At 46.3% G+C, this 12,420-nt stretch overlaps 1 protein-coding gene across 1 annotated transcript in view; it reads left to right on the top strand.

The window, feature by feature from the left end:
• The first annotated feature begins 3,608 nt into the window (after nucleotides 1–3,608).
• CYSTM1 (cysteine rich transmembrane module containing 1) overlaps nucleotides 3,609–12,420 on the top strand; it is a 58,438-nt gene continuing 49,626 nt past the window's right edge. The window contains exon 1 of the mRNA XM_040239920.1: nucleotides 3,609–3,768. The gene's annotated coding sequence lies outside the window, so the exon portion shown is untranslated. The remainder of the gene's footprint in view (nucleotides 3,769–12,420) is intronic.

The raw sequence follows: 12,420 nt of genomic DNA, 5'->3' as shown, positions 1-12,420 counted from the left end.
ATCTAATGAATGTTGGCAATTTGATCTCTGGTTCCTCTGCCTTTTCTAAATCCAGCTTGAACATCTGGAAGTTATTGGTTCATGTACTGTTGAAGCCTAGCTTGGAAAATTTTGAGCATTACTTTGCTAGCATATGAGATGACTGAAATTGTGCAGTAGCTTGAGCATTCTTTGGCATTGCCTTTCTTTGGGATTGGAATGAAAACTGACCTTTTCCAGTCCTGTGGCCACTGCTGAGTTTTCCAAATTTGCTGGCATATTGAGTGTAGCACTTTCACAGCATCCTTTTTCAGGATTTGAAATAGCTCAACTGGAATTCCATCACCTGTACTAGCTTTGTTCATAGTGATGCTTCCTAAGGCCCACTTGCCTTCTCATTCTAGGATGTCTGGCTCTAGGTGAGTGATCACATCATTGTGATTATCTGGGTCATGAAGATCTTCTTTTAATAGTTCTTCTGTGTATTCTTGCCACCTTTTCTTAATATATTTTGCTTTTGTTAGGTCCATACCATTTCTGTCCTTTATTGTGCCCATCTTTGCATGAAATGTTCCCTTGGTAGCTCTAATTTTCTTGAAGAGATCGCTAATCTTTCCCATTCTATTGTTTTCCTCTATTTCTTTGCAGTGACCACTAGGGAAGGCTTTCTTATCTCTCCTTACTATTCTTTGGAACTCTGCATTCAGATGCTTATGCCTTTCCTTTTCTCCTTTGCCTTTTGCTTCTCTTCTATTCACAGCTATTGTAAGACCTCTCAGACAACCATTTTTCCTTTTTGCATTTCTTTTTCTTGGGGATGGTCTTGATCATTGCCTCCTGTACAATGTTATGAACCTCTGTCCACAGTTCTTCAGGCACTCTATCAGATCTAATCCCTTGAATCTATTTGTCACTTCCATTGTATAATCCTAAGGGATTTGATTTAGGTCATACCTGAATGGTCTAGTGGTTTTCCTTACTTTCTTCAATTTAAGTCTGAATTTGGCAACAAGGAGTTTAGGACCCAAGCCACAGTCAGCTCCCAGTCTTGTTTTTGCTGACTGTATGAAGATGGCAAGAGTGAACATCAACATTTTAGGAATCTGAGAACTAAAAGTGACTGGAATGGGTAAATTTAACTCAGATGGCCATTATATCTACTACTGTGGGCAACAATCCCTTAGAAGAAATGGAATAGCCATCATAGTCAACAAGAGTCAAGTACAACAAATGCAGTACTTGGATGCAATCTCAAAAATTACAAAATGATCTCTGTTTGTTTCCAAGGCAAACCATTCAATATCACAGTAATCCAAGTCTATGCCCTGACCAGTAATGGTGAAGAAGCTGAAGTTGAGTGGTTCTATGAAGACCTACAAGACCTTTTAGAATTAACACCCCAAAAAGATGTCCTTTTCATTATAGGGGACTGGAATGCAAAAGTAGGAAGTCAAGAAATACCTGCAGTAACAGGCAAATTTAAATTTGGCTTTGGAGTACAGAATGAAGCAAGGCAAAGGCTAACAGAGCTTTGTCAAGAGACTGCACTGGTCATAGCAAACACCCTCTTCCAATGACACAAGAGAAGACTCTACACATGGACATCACCAGATGGTCAATACCAGAATCAGAATGATTATATTCTTTGCAGCCAAAGATGGAGAAACTCTATACAGTCAGCAAAAACAGGACCGGGAGCTGACTGTGGCTCAGATCATGAACTTCTTATTGCCATCACCCCCAAACAACTCAGTAAAATGGGAGTGGCCAAGGACCTTACTGAAAACACCATTCTTCTCCCACAGCATGGCCCTATATGTCCAGCTGCCCTCTCTTCCAAGGCAGTTAACCTTGCCCCCACCCTCATCTCACCTTGCTTTGCCCACATTACAGCCTCAGAAGCTCTGAGCTTTCCCACAGGGCCTCCATCATGTTCTTCTCACTGCTCCTCCTTCCTTGCAGTCCTCATTTTTGTAATCTCCCTTTCCTTAATGCTATTAGCACACTCTTCCTTTCAGTAGTCCCTCCTCAAACCGCTGCTCCTTCTCCTTTCTCTAGATCCCTTCTCCATTCTCTCCACTCCCACACTTCTCCCCTTTACTGCAACCCTCAAACCTCATTCCAACCCAGCTCTTCCCCCATGCATCCCTAACCTGCACTTGGAGCTCCTCTCCTCAGACCAACCAGCCACCCCAGGTCTGGCTGCCCCTGCCCTGCTCCCACCATCTTCCTGCCTCCTAATCTCTGCTCTTTGGGACCTGGGCTCATGTTTTAAATCTTTTAGTACAACTCTGTCTGGAGCCATGATTCTTCTCTTTCACAGCTGTCTTCCCTGCGCCGCCCACCCACCCCACCCCACCCCCACCATTTATATGCTTTTTTAAATGTATAAAAATAAACAAGTGTCACTTGAAACAAAACTATTAAGTAAACAGTACAGGTGGTATTTGGATATGAGATGCACCACTCATAAACCTTTAATCTTCAAGGATCGTGCCTTAAGCACCCATTGCCAGGCAAAGATGCTCACTGCTGCTGCTGCTAAGTCGCTTCAGGCATGTCCGACTCTGTGCGACCCCATAGACGGCAGCCCACCAGGCTCCCCCGTCCCTGGGATTCTCCAGGCAAGAACACTGGAGTGGGTTGCCATTTCTTTCTCCAATGCATGAAAGTGAAAAGTGAAAGTGAAGTCACTCAGTCGAGTCTGACTCTTCGCGACCCCATGGACTGCAGCCCACCAGGGTCCTCCATCCATGGGATTTTCCAGGCAAGAGTACTGGAGTGGGGTGCCATAGCCTTCTCCGAAAGAAGCTCACTAGAAGTTATTTATAAAATAACTTTTTGGTTTAAAATCCTATACATACTGTAAGAGGGAAGGACAACATATATGAAACTTCCATAATGGTGCAGGGAGTAGGAGAGTAAAACTTAAATGGAACTCAGAAAGAAGTAAAGGGATAGAATAAGCAGTGGCTCTCAAAGCAGGACCTCCACAGGATCTTACATGTTCATTTTGAAACTGACTGTCTATGTCTAGTGACTGGAAAGTCACAGAGATATAGGCATACCATCATAATGAGCTAGGGGAGGAAACTGAAGGGAAAATCAGTTTCTAAACTGAAAACAAATCGGACTTCAACTAGGACTTTCAGGCTTGTGCTAAGCTTTGTTCTGGGTGTTTCAATGCTTTCTCTTTCCGTTGGCAGAGAAGGAGGGCTGCAGGACAGGAGGACTGGGCTGGCCTACAGCCTGTTCTTCATCCTGAGTGAATGAAGTCTTACTATTATATTCTCCAGCAAAGGCTGCACCACTTGCTGTGAGGCTTATGGGTAAAGTTGCTAGTGAGCAATCCAGTTATCAGCCTCAGCCCCAGTCCTCTCATGTACAGTTTTCGAAGCAAACCCTCGAACCTAGCTGCATCTAGAAAAAGTTGCAGAGAGAAGCGGCCCACAAGCGAAGCCTGCAGCAAGCCTGAGAGGCTAGATGCGGACGGCCGGACCCTGACCTCGAGTTTCCGTAAACCGCTCGGGAGCGCTCTGGGTGACGCCTCCAGACCGCGCTGCTAGGGGCGGGGCTCGCGCTGTGACTCCGCTCCCCGCCTCGCCCCGCCCCGCGCGCGTTGCCAGGGTGATCAGGTGACTCCGCGCTTGCGGCGCTCGGGGAGGTCTTGACGTCAGGCGAGCCTAGTCTCACTCGCTCCTTGGCAGGTGCGGCACCGCTAGTGCGGTCTCGTCAGGTTCCAGCGGGGCCCGGCCGAACCAGTGCTCAGCGGATTCGTAGAGAGGAGAGGTGAGGCCCGCGGTGGACCCGGGCCCAGCCAAGCTGGGACCAGGGAAGGGGTTAGGCGCGGGCAGAGCTCTTCTGGGCTTTTGCGCAGCCCCGAGCTCCCCAGAGGGCCCCGGGAGAGCGACGGGCTCCCGGGCGCGATGGGCGGACTCGGGCCGGGAATCGAGCAGAGCTGGAGGAGAGGCCGGGAGCCGGCGGAGCTGTTGGAGCCGGCCTGATACACACCCCAGCGCTTCGCGGCTGCTCCTCCGGGTCCCGTCGCAGTGCCGCTGGCTGAGGCTGGGAAGATCCCGCACTGCCCGCCGGGGCCTCTGGGCCGAGGACTTAGAGGCTCCGCGTAGCGAGGAGTCGGCTGAGAGCTAGGCTCGCCACACCCGGTCTCGAGGGACGTCTGCGGGAGGCGTCCGCGTCTCTTCGCCTTGAGCTGCGATTTCTAGAGCGCTGCGGGCGACCCACTCCAGGCGCAGAACCGACCCTGCTGGGTGCGCGCGCGAGGCGGGGCGGGAGCTGAGACCAGAGGTGTTCAGAAAAGATGTTTCAATCCAGTTGAGTGCGGTGGATAGAAATGTGAATAGATCTGTTGAGGGGAGTGAAATCTGAGCGGAGCCCCAAGGGATGGAGCTAATCTCCGGCAGCTGTGGGGGTTGGAAGAGTAGGGGGAGGGAAAGGGGACCTCTGGGAAAGAGACCTTGAGCTGGAAGTAAAGGAAAGACTTGCGGGACTGAGTGCTAGGGCAGTTTTGGGGGCGGAGGAGAAGTGTGGAAAGTTAGGTTTGGGCCCGTTTGGAAAAACTCTTGAGTGCTCAGCTGAGGGTTTGTGGGTGGGAGCCACTGAAGCGTCGGCTGGATTGCGGTAGGGGGAACACTGGTATGGGGAGACTGAGGAGGCTGTTGTGACAGCCTGGAAAAGAGATGACAACGCCTAGAACTCTAATCTGTTGGGATTCTGGAAACTTTGCTTCGGAAATGTTTGTAGGAGACAGAGATGGGGGCATAGGCAGCCAGGTGCCAATTATCCTAGACTTTTAAAAAATTTCTTCTTCTGAGGGAAAAGAAGCACCCAGCTGCCTTCTCTTATCTCATTTGACCTGATCAGTTATGACTGTTTACGGGGTTTGCCTTCCTCCATATGCATTGAGGTTGTATTGTCCACAGCACTTACCCTTTAGAGGTTTCAGAGTGTTCTACAACACCTCTTATACCTAGGGTGAAACCCAAAGTCCGATTGAATGATAGGAGATTTAATGGCACAGAAGTTCTTGAAGGATAATCAGTGCCCCAAACATGAATATGGCGGCACTGGGAAAGCTGAAAGGAGTTTCATGCTCTTTGCTAATTGTAGAACAGATTCCCGCCCTTCCTACCTACTACTTTCAGTTTGTGGGCTTTCCAGGTAACGCTGCATAAGTGTTAATTGGCCATTTTTGTCTTAAATTCTTAAGAAATGAGAAGAAGATATTTTGGTTATTGAAGAGGAATGATTGAGTGATGTACAATTTTTTCCAACTCTGAAATTTACTGATCCTGTGGGGAAAAATTATTTTTAAAAAAACCACAACAGCTGTCCCATTTATATTGAATCTTCCACAAACTTTTTTCTGGAGGAAGTGAAACATCTGAAACTTCTCACCAACTTGTTTTGTATTTGTTTGACTCCAGAAAACAGAATTGAACCTCCAGGGATCCTGTACAGTAAAAGCCAGTTGAGGGAATTGCTGAGAACTTGGCAAGGTTTGTGCATAAATGGAGAAACCAGCACAGCACCCAAGGGAGGACAAATCTGGAGTGGTGGTGGGGAAAGCGAACTTCAGTCAGATCAGCAACATCATTCTCTGTAAATGACATCTTAAGACAGGCCATTTGAGCATTGAGCAATGTGTGTTTACAACATATTTCTACTAACCCGAAGAGCTTTTCCCCTTGTGTGCTTATTCATTGGTAGGGTTTGTTAGTGTTTATAAAAAACACTCCAGGAGCCTCTCCAGGAGCCCCATAATATTAAGAATCACTGGAGATTAGATTTCTGGGCCACATTTTAAAAAAATTGTTATCAATTTTCTAAATCTCTTTGGAAATATTTGAAATGGCCAGTTAATCATGCTTTCTTTGTAAACGGTCCCCTCACCCTCCAAACACGCTAACTAATAGGGATAGAGTAGGATAATCCCCTGGAGTAGGAAATAGCAACTCACTTCAGTGTTCCTGCCTGGAAAATTCCATGGACAGAGGAGCCTGGTGGGCTGCGATCCATGGGATCGAAAAGAGTCGGACTGATCACACAATGCAAGCAAGCCCAAGGATAAGCAAATAGTTAGCTTAGAAACCCGGTTAGGGAATTGTAGTTAGAGAGGGAACTTCAGGGGGCTTTGGGAGACTACAGTAAGATTAATGATCACTCAAGAAAATAATGGGAAGATTCTGAGACCATGTGCGTTTGCTTGACTCATAAAGCAAAACAAGTGACTTAGCATCAAAGCCAGATTGGTTGGCTTAACAATAAAATCAAATCTAACCTGCTTAGCAACAAAACCATGCAACAGAAGCACAAGACGTGCCCCCAGCCAATAAAGCAGTGGTGACATGAGACCTACCTCCTACCCAGTGAGCCCAGTGAGGTAACGATCCCTAAAACATACTCTTTGACCCCTAAGACATGTTCATTGCACAGTGCCCCCCAAGCAATAAAACAATAGTAGAGAGTAAGGCCTACAACCTACCCAGTGGCGTCAACAAGTTAATGACCCTCAGGACGTGGTCTGTGCACACAAAAACAGTCATTTATGGGAAGGTGACTTTTCAAAATGAAAGACCCACATTGTACTGAGACCTGAATAACTTTTCCAAAGTGCTGTGACAGTCCTGGCCTGATCAAATAGGGACAAGAAAACTTACCTGCTCTACCTGGGGGAAGAACTGATCATGGAAGTGTGATACTACTCAAGAAAAACAAAGATCTTCTCCCCCACCCCTCTCTTTCTCTGATTATAAAAATGTAACCCACTGAGTACTCAGGGCAGTGCAACACTTGCCTGCCTGCTTGTAAACCTTACAAGCATTTTGTTCTAGTAAATCTCGTCTGTCACTTTGCCTCTCGCTGAATTCTTTTCTCTGCTGAGGCATAAAAGACTGGGAGCTCTTCTTCGGAGGCCTCTGAGATGACACCCAGCAGTTTCCTAACTGTGTGCTGTCGAGGCAGTTAAGTAGGCCAAGAGTTTTGGGAAATTTTCTGCTTTCATTCACCCTTGCTACCTCCACAAGTTTCCCACTGGTAGAGAATTTAAGACTTTGATAGGAAGAAAAAGTAGTGTTTCCCTAAACACAGTCTATGATAAACACCAGGGCTGGTGGTTCTGTTGAAGAACAGAAATAACCTCCCTTAAGGGAAACTGGGCCCAGATGAGAGGCAGGGCTGGGGTATGAGCCAGAGATCCCCATGGAACCTTCTAGGCCTGTGCCTTTGTCACCCACCAGCAGGCCCTCCTTTCCTGGCTGGAAACATTGCTCGCCCTTGAAATGGGGTAATGGGCAGTGCTCTCTTCACAGAGATTCTGAAGGAGTATTCATAGGACACGTATATGAAATTTGAGCTCCTCCAAAGCAAATATTTTGCTTTGTTGGATGAATGGTATTTTTTTGAGATACCATGAAATTAAAAAAAGAGGTGGACATTCTGAATTTTTATAAAAGCTTCATTGAGCACCCTAAGGCTTTTTTTGTTTTTGTTTCCTGGTGTATTTGGGTTTGGTCACCAGTAAACCAATAGTGTGATCTGGAGGCCTGAGGGTAAGTTCATGTTTGCATTTCATATGTAAATAAGTTCAGACTGTTTTACATTTTATCCTGCTGGTTTAGAGTGCCTGGAGTAAACCAGTAACTTAGCAGCCTCTTGGGCTTTTGACCCAGCATCCTTTCAACTCATACTTCAGCAGTGGCTCAGACGGTGAAGCGTTTGGGGGACCTGGGTTTGATCCCTGGTTCAGGTTTGATCCCTGGGTAGGGAGATCCGTGGAGAAGGAAATAGCAACCCACTCCAGAAGGAGTTAGTTATTAAGCTTCTTAGTTATTAAGCTCTTCAGAGACTGAAGTGAGCAATAATGCTCACTAAATTGAATGAGGAGTGAAATAGTCACCTTTTAAAATTCCCCTCTCCTACTATGTCACTCTGCCAGTCCTTGGTCAGATAGGGATTCAGGTGCTTGCTGAAGCATCCAGGGACACCCTACAGAACTACAAAATCCATCTCTCAGACTTGTGGCATAGTTATCACATGAGGGAAGTTGCTGACAGGAGAGGCTTCCTGTTTTTCTCATGCTGAATTGAAAGCTGTATTCTAGGCTTCCAACCTCCTCACACTTGACCAAGGCTACTAATTGACTTGGCCGTAAAATGGGAGTCAGCAATTAAAACCCAGCAGTTTAGAAGCAAGGGGAGTGGGCATGAGGTGACCCTCCAGGCTCTGACCAAAAAGGTTCACACCATCTTCGGCACTGTATATAACAAGGTCTTCAAAAGCAAGTGAACTTAGAAGACTTCTTTTGTAGTTTTTCAGAGGCACATGTGGAATATTACTGCAGAATCCGCCTGCGGTGTGGGAGACCTGGGTTCAATCCATGGGTTGGGGAGATCCCCTGGAGAAGGGAACGGCTACCCACTCCAGTATTCTGGCCTGGAGAATGCCATGGACTGTGTAGCCCATGGAGTTGCAAAGAGTCAGACACGACTGAGCGACTTTCACTGTGCTGTGTGGAATATTAGTACTTACTTAGGCCTCAGAATCAGAGCTGGGAAACTGAATGGGTCCTCCCTTCTAAAGCAAGGGAGATAAATGCTTTGAATCCAGTGTCTGTGGGCAGGCAGCAAGTCTTTTATGTCTTTGCCAAAAACAAGAGATAGTGTCTGTTTTTCTGAACCTTTCGATTATAGTGTCGACTTAAAAAATATTTGCAACTTAAAGTTGAGTGTTATTCGGTGGGAATTTTGAGGAATTTTAAGCCCAGAAGACAGCTTCTGAAGTAATCCTGAGAAAATTGCTCCAAGGAGATAAGGGGAGCCAGGTTATATAGAAATTCTGCAACAAAAGGCAGGTAGTCTGAACATCAAAAGGTTATTATTATTTAAAGAAAACCAGATAACCCAAGTTAAGGAATTTATCTATTTTCTGTATGTGGAAGATGTGAGAGGCTGGACTAACTGAAATCATTCCTTTGATATACACCTCAGCTATCAGGCCAGTATCCTGTGAATGAATATCCTCAGTTCATCAGGGCTTACTCTCACTGTAGGAAGAGGCTGTGTAGTCTGAGGGAGGCTGGATGGCAGGCATTCTCCTTCCTGAGTTCCCTTGGGGCTGCCCGGCTCAGGCTCACGATAGAGGGCTGCAATTGAATTGCTAATGATGGTGATATCCCTGTTTACTAATCTGGCAGGAAACACTCCATTTCTCAACAGGCCTCCCTCATTTTATTGTACTTGGCTCTGTTGTGCTTTGCATATACTGCGATTATTACAGATTGAAGGTTTGTGGCAATCCTATGTCTTGTCGACATCATTTTTCAACAGCAGTTGTTCACTTTGTGTGTCTGCGTCACATTTTGGTAATTCTCTCAATACTGCAAACCTCCACTAGCAAAGAGATTACAATTTGCTGAAGCCTTGGATGTTTGTTAGCATTTTTCAGCAATAAAATATTTTTAAATTAGATGCGTTCAGTCGCTCAGCTGTGTCTGATTCTTTGCGACCCCATGGACTGCAGCATGCCAAGCCTCCCTGTCCATCACCAACTCCCAGAACTTTCTCAAACTCATGTCCAATGAGTCAATGGCACCATCCAACCATCTCATCCTCTGTCGTCCCCTTCTCCTGCTTTCAGTCTTTCCCAGCATCAGAGGTTGTACATTAAGGTGTGTACATTGTATTTTTAGACATAATACTTTTGCACCCTCAGACTGTCGTATAGTGAATACATAACTTTTATCTGCACTGGGAAGCCAAAAAACTTGTGTTAGTTGCTTTATTGTGATATTCAGTTTATTGTGATGATGCAAGTAAATGATATAAGGGAGTCTTGGTAATCATGGTGAGAAGAGGGTTTGATTTACCTGAATTTACTCATTAGAGTAATGCCTTATTCACAGATGCCTTTTATCACTTCTCTGATTTGTGCTAAAGAGTCATTAGTGTCAAGAGAATTGGCCCAGAAAATAGTGTAGATCACGACTGAAAACTATCTGACCTTGTGGCCAGTGTTCATAATAAGGTAGGGGCTGGGGGCTGTTGAGTTGCAAAGTTCTTTGGGATGAAGAAGACCTGGGAAGTGGTGCCTGGCTTCTGGCCTCAGTATTTCACTCATTAGCTTTCAGTGCTGGGACCTTGGGTAGGATCATGTGGGTACAAGGCATGTGAAGAGGGGGACTTCTGTAGGAATGTGCCTAGCTCATGAATCGTTATCTTTAAGCATGTTTTTACTGCTTTCCTGCTTCCTGCCAGCTTCCCATAGACCCCAGACCCAGTGTCCCTCCTTCCTCTACCCCCAGCCTTTCTTCTGCAACACCCTCACTAAGATTGTGATTCTTCAATCTGATGCAGTTTCTGCATCCTTCTGGTTCTGCTGACTTTGTGGAGCTAAACCTTGGCAAATCTTGTATGTGATGGTGGCAGTAGAAACACCAGTGATGGCTGTTGTTGCCGTTTAGTCGCTCAGTCGTGTCCAACTCTTTTGCAACCCCATGGACTGTAGCCTGCCGGGCTCCTCTGTCCATGGGATTTCCCAGGCAAGAATACTGGAGTGGGTTGCCATTTTCTATTCCAGGGGATCTTCTCAACCCAGGGATTGAACCCACGTGCACTGTGGATTCTTTACCACTGAGCCACCTGGGAAGGCCCCAGTGAGGGCTAGTTGCATGCAAAGGGCTTTAGAGGTGGATGCTTTACCTGTTTCTCGCAGTTCATTTGTATTCCACCTGCATGATTTTTGTCTTATCTCTTTGCTATCAGTACTGTTAACATTTTTTTCTTTAAAGTGTGCCATTTGAAAACAAAACACTCTAGAAGTTATTTCAAGGGGAAACTATGATTGGCTTAAATTGGAAACAACTATCACCTGACACAAATAGAAGGCAAATCTTAAAAAGCATAACTGTTACAATTGTCCACATTCCCCACACCTGCCACATACCCCGCTTAGAAAAATACTGCCTTCATCCAAAGATATGACTCACTGGGAATTTTTTCAGGCAGCAGTAGACAGGTGATAGGGATGGTTTGATAGTAGCCAGGTTTCAAAGAGGGCCCCTTGAACCCCACCTCCTGAAACTCGGAGTGGCTCTGTGATACCAGGAAGACAGCAGAATGAAGGGTCTAGTAACTGAAGAGAAAGGCATGCAGTCAGTTGAAACCACTGGTGTTTTGATAGGAGGTTTGCCAAAAGGAGATCTGGGTGGTGGTGAACCTGTATACTATATCATCAGTAAATTCTAGGCCCTCTGCCAAGGATGTGACTTTATTGATGCTGTGTTCTATTGCTCTTTCTGTGCAAGTGTGCACTTGGAAAACTCAAAATTTTGCTCAGGGTGGATGCAGTTTGTGTTTTTTTGTTTTGGTTTTAAGTAATCATCACCCCATACTCCTTTGATCTCCTTGGCTTCCATATATTGACATACAGTTGCTCTTGGTGGGTGTAACTGACAGAACTCTGAAGTTTGCATCTAGCCTCTGTTTTGTGTAACCTTTTTGTCTGTAATGCCTATTTTAAAAATTCTATGAAAATGAAGAAAAGAAAGGAGGAAGGAATGAACGGCCCTGGGTTGTCTGGTCCTTGGGGTGACCACATGGCAGGGGCGACTGGTACTTGCTGGTGTGCAGTGAAATCCACTCTTGTCCTTTGAAGCTGCCCTGCGGTGCTGACTGACTGGCGGCTCCTGCAGAGGGTCAGGAGAGCTTGCTTTAATGATGAAGCGAAGCCAGGGCCAGTCTGGTAGCCTGCAGGAACCAGGAGTGCTTAAATTACCAGCACATGAAGCTGTAGGGGCCTCTTTCTAAGCTATCAAGATTTCAATTTTCCCACAAAGCCTAGTCTAATGCTCTGGGAGGGGGCAGGCAGAGCCCGTCTTTCAGGGGCTGTGCTGGTGGGGGACCTGGCCTGGGAAGTGGTCTTGTCAGCTTGTGGGAGGGATGGACCTGTGCCTTTCTAGTGTGTCCTCTCAAGTTGGCAGGGGGCAGAGTTCCTTTCTTTTTTCTCTCTCCCTGCTCTAACCTGTCCTTTCATCTCAACTCACTTTCTCTGTTAACAGCTTTCTTCCCTTTTACTTGTCCTTCTGTTCACTGCTGCTTTCACTTCTACCCTCCCTCTTGCTGAACTCATTTTCTCTCCATTGTCACTTTGAGGACTGGCTGTTTGAAGTTGCAGAGTGACAATGCCGCCCTGTACATCCCAGTGACTAGATGTAATTCAGAGATCCCAGCCTTTCTGAGGAGGAGCCAGTCTTCACTCCCCCATGGCTTTCAGATAGCTGCATTAGTGGGGTACTGACCAGAGTCCCTGAGCTTGTGGTCGGATGAAGCTGGACATTGGAGTTCCCAAGGAGGTAGTGAGAGGTGGGGGAATTGCTGGCATTTTGGGAGCTGTCAGACAAGGGGCTGAGTGAGGTCCACCTTTGAG

Source organism: Oryx dammah, unplaced genomic scaffold, assembly GCF_014754425.2.
Source record: "Oryx dammah isolate SB20612 unplaced genomic scaffold, SCBI_Odam_1.1 HiC_scaffold_5, whole genome shotgun sequence".
In the NCBI taxonomy this organism is placed as follows: Eukaryota; Metazoa; Chordata; class Mammalia; order Artiodactyla; family Bovidae; genus Oryx; species Oryx dammah.
Note: the sequence above shows the minus strand (reverse complement) of the source record. Positions and strands in the feature narration are given on the sequence as shown.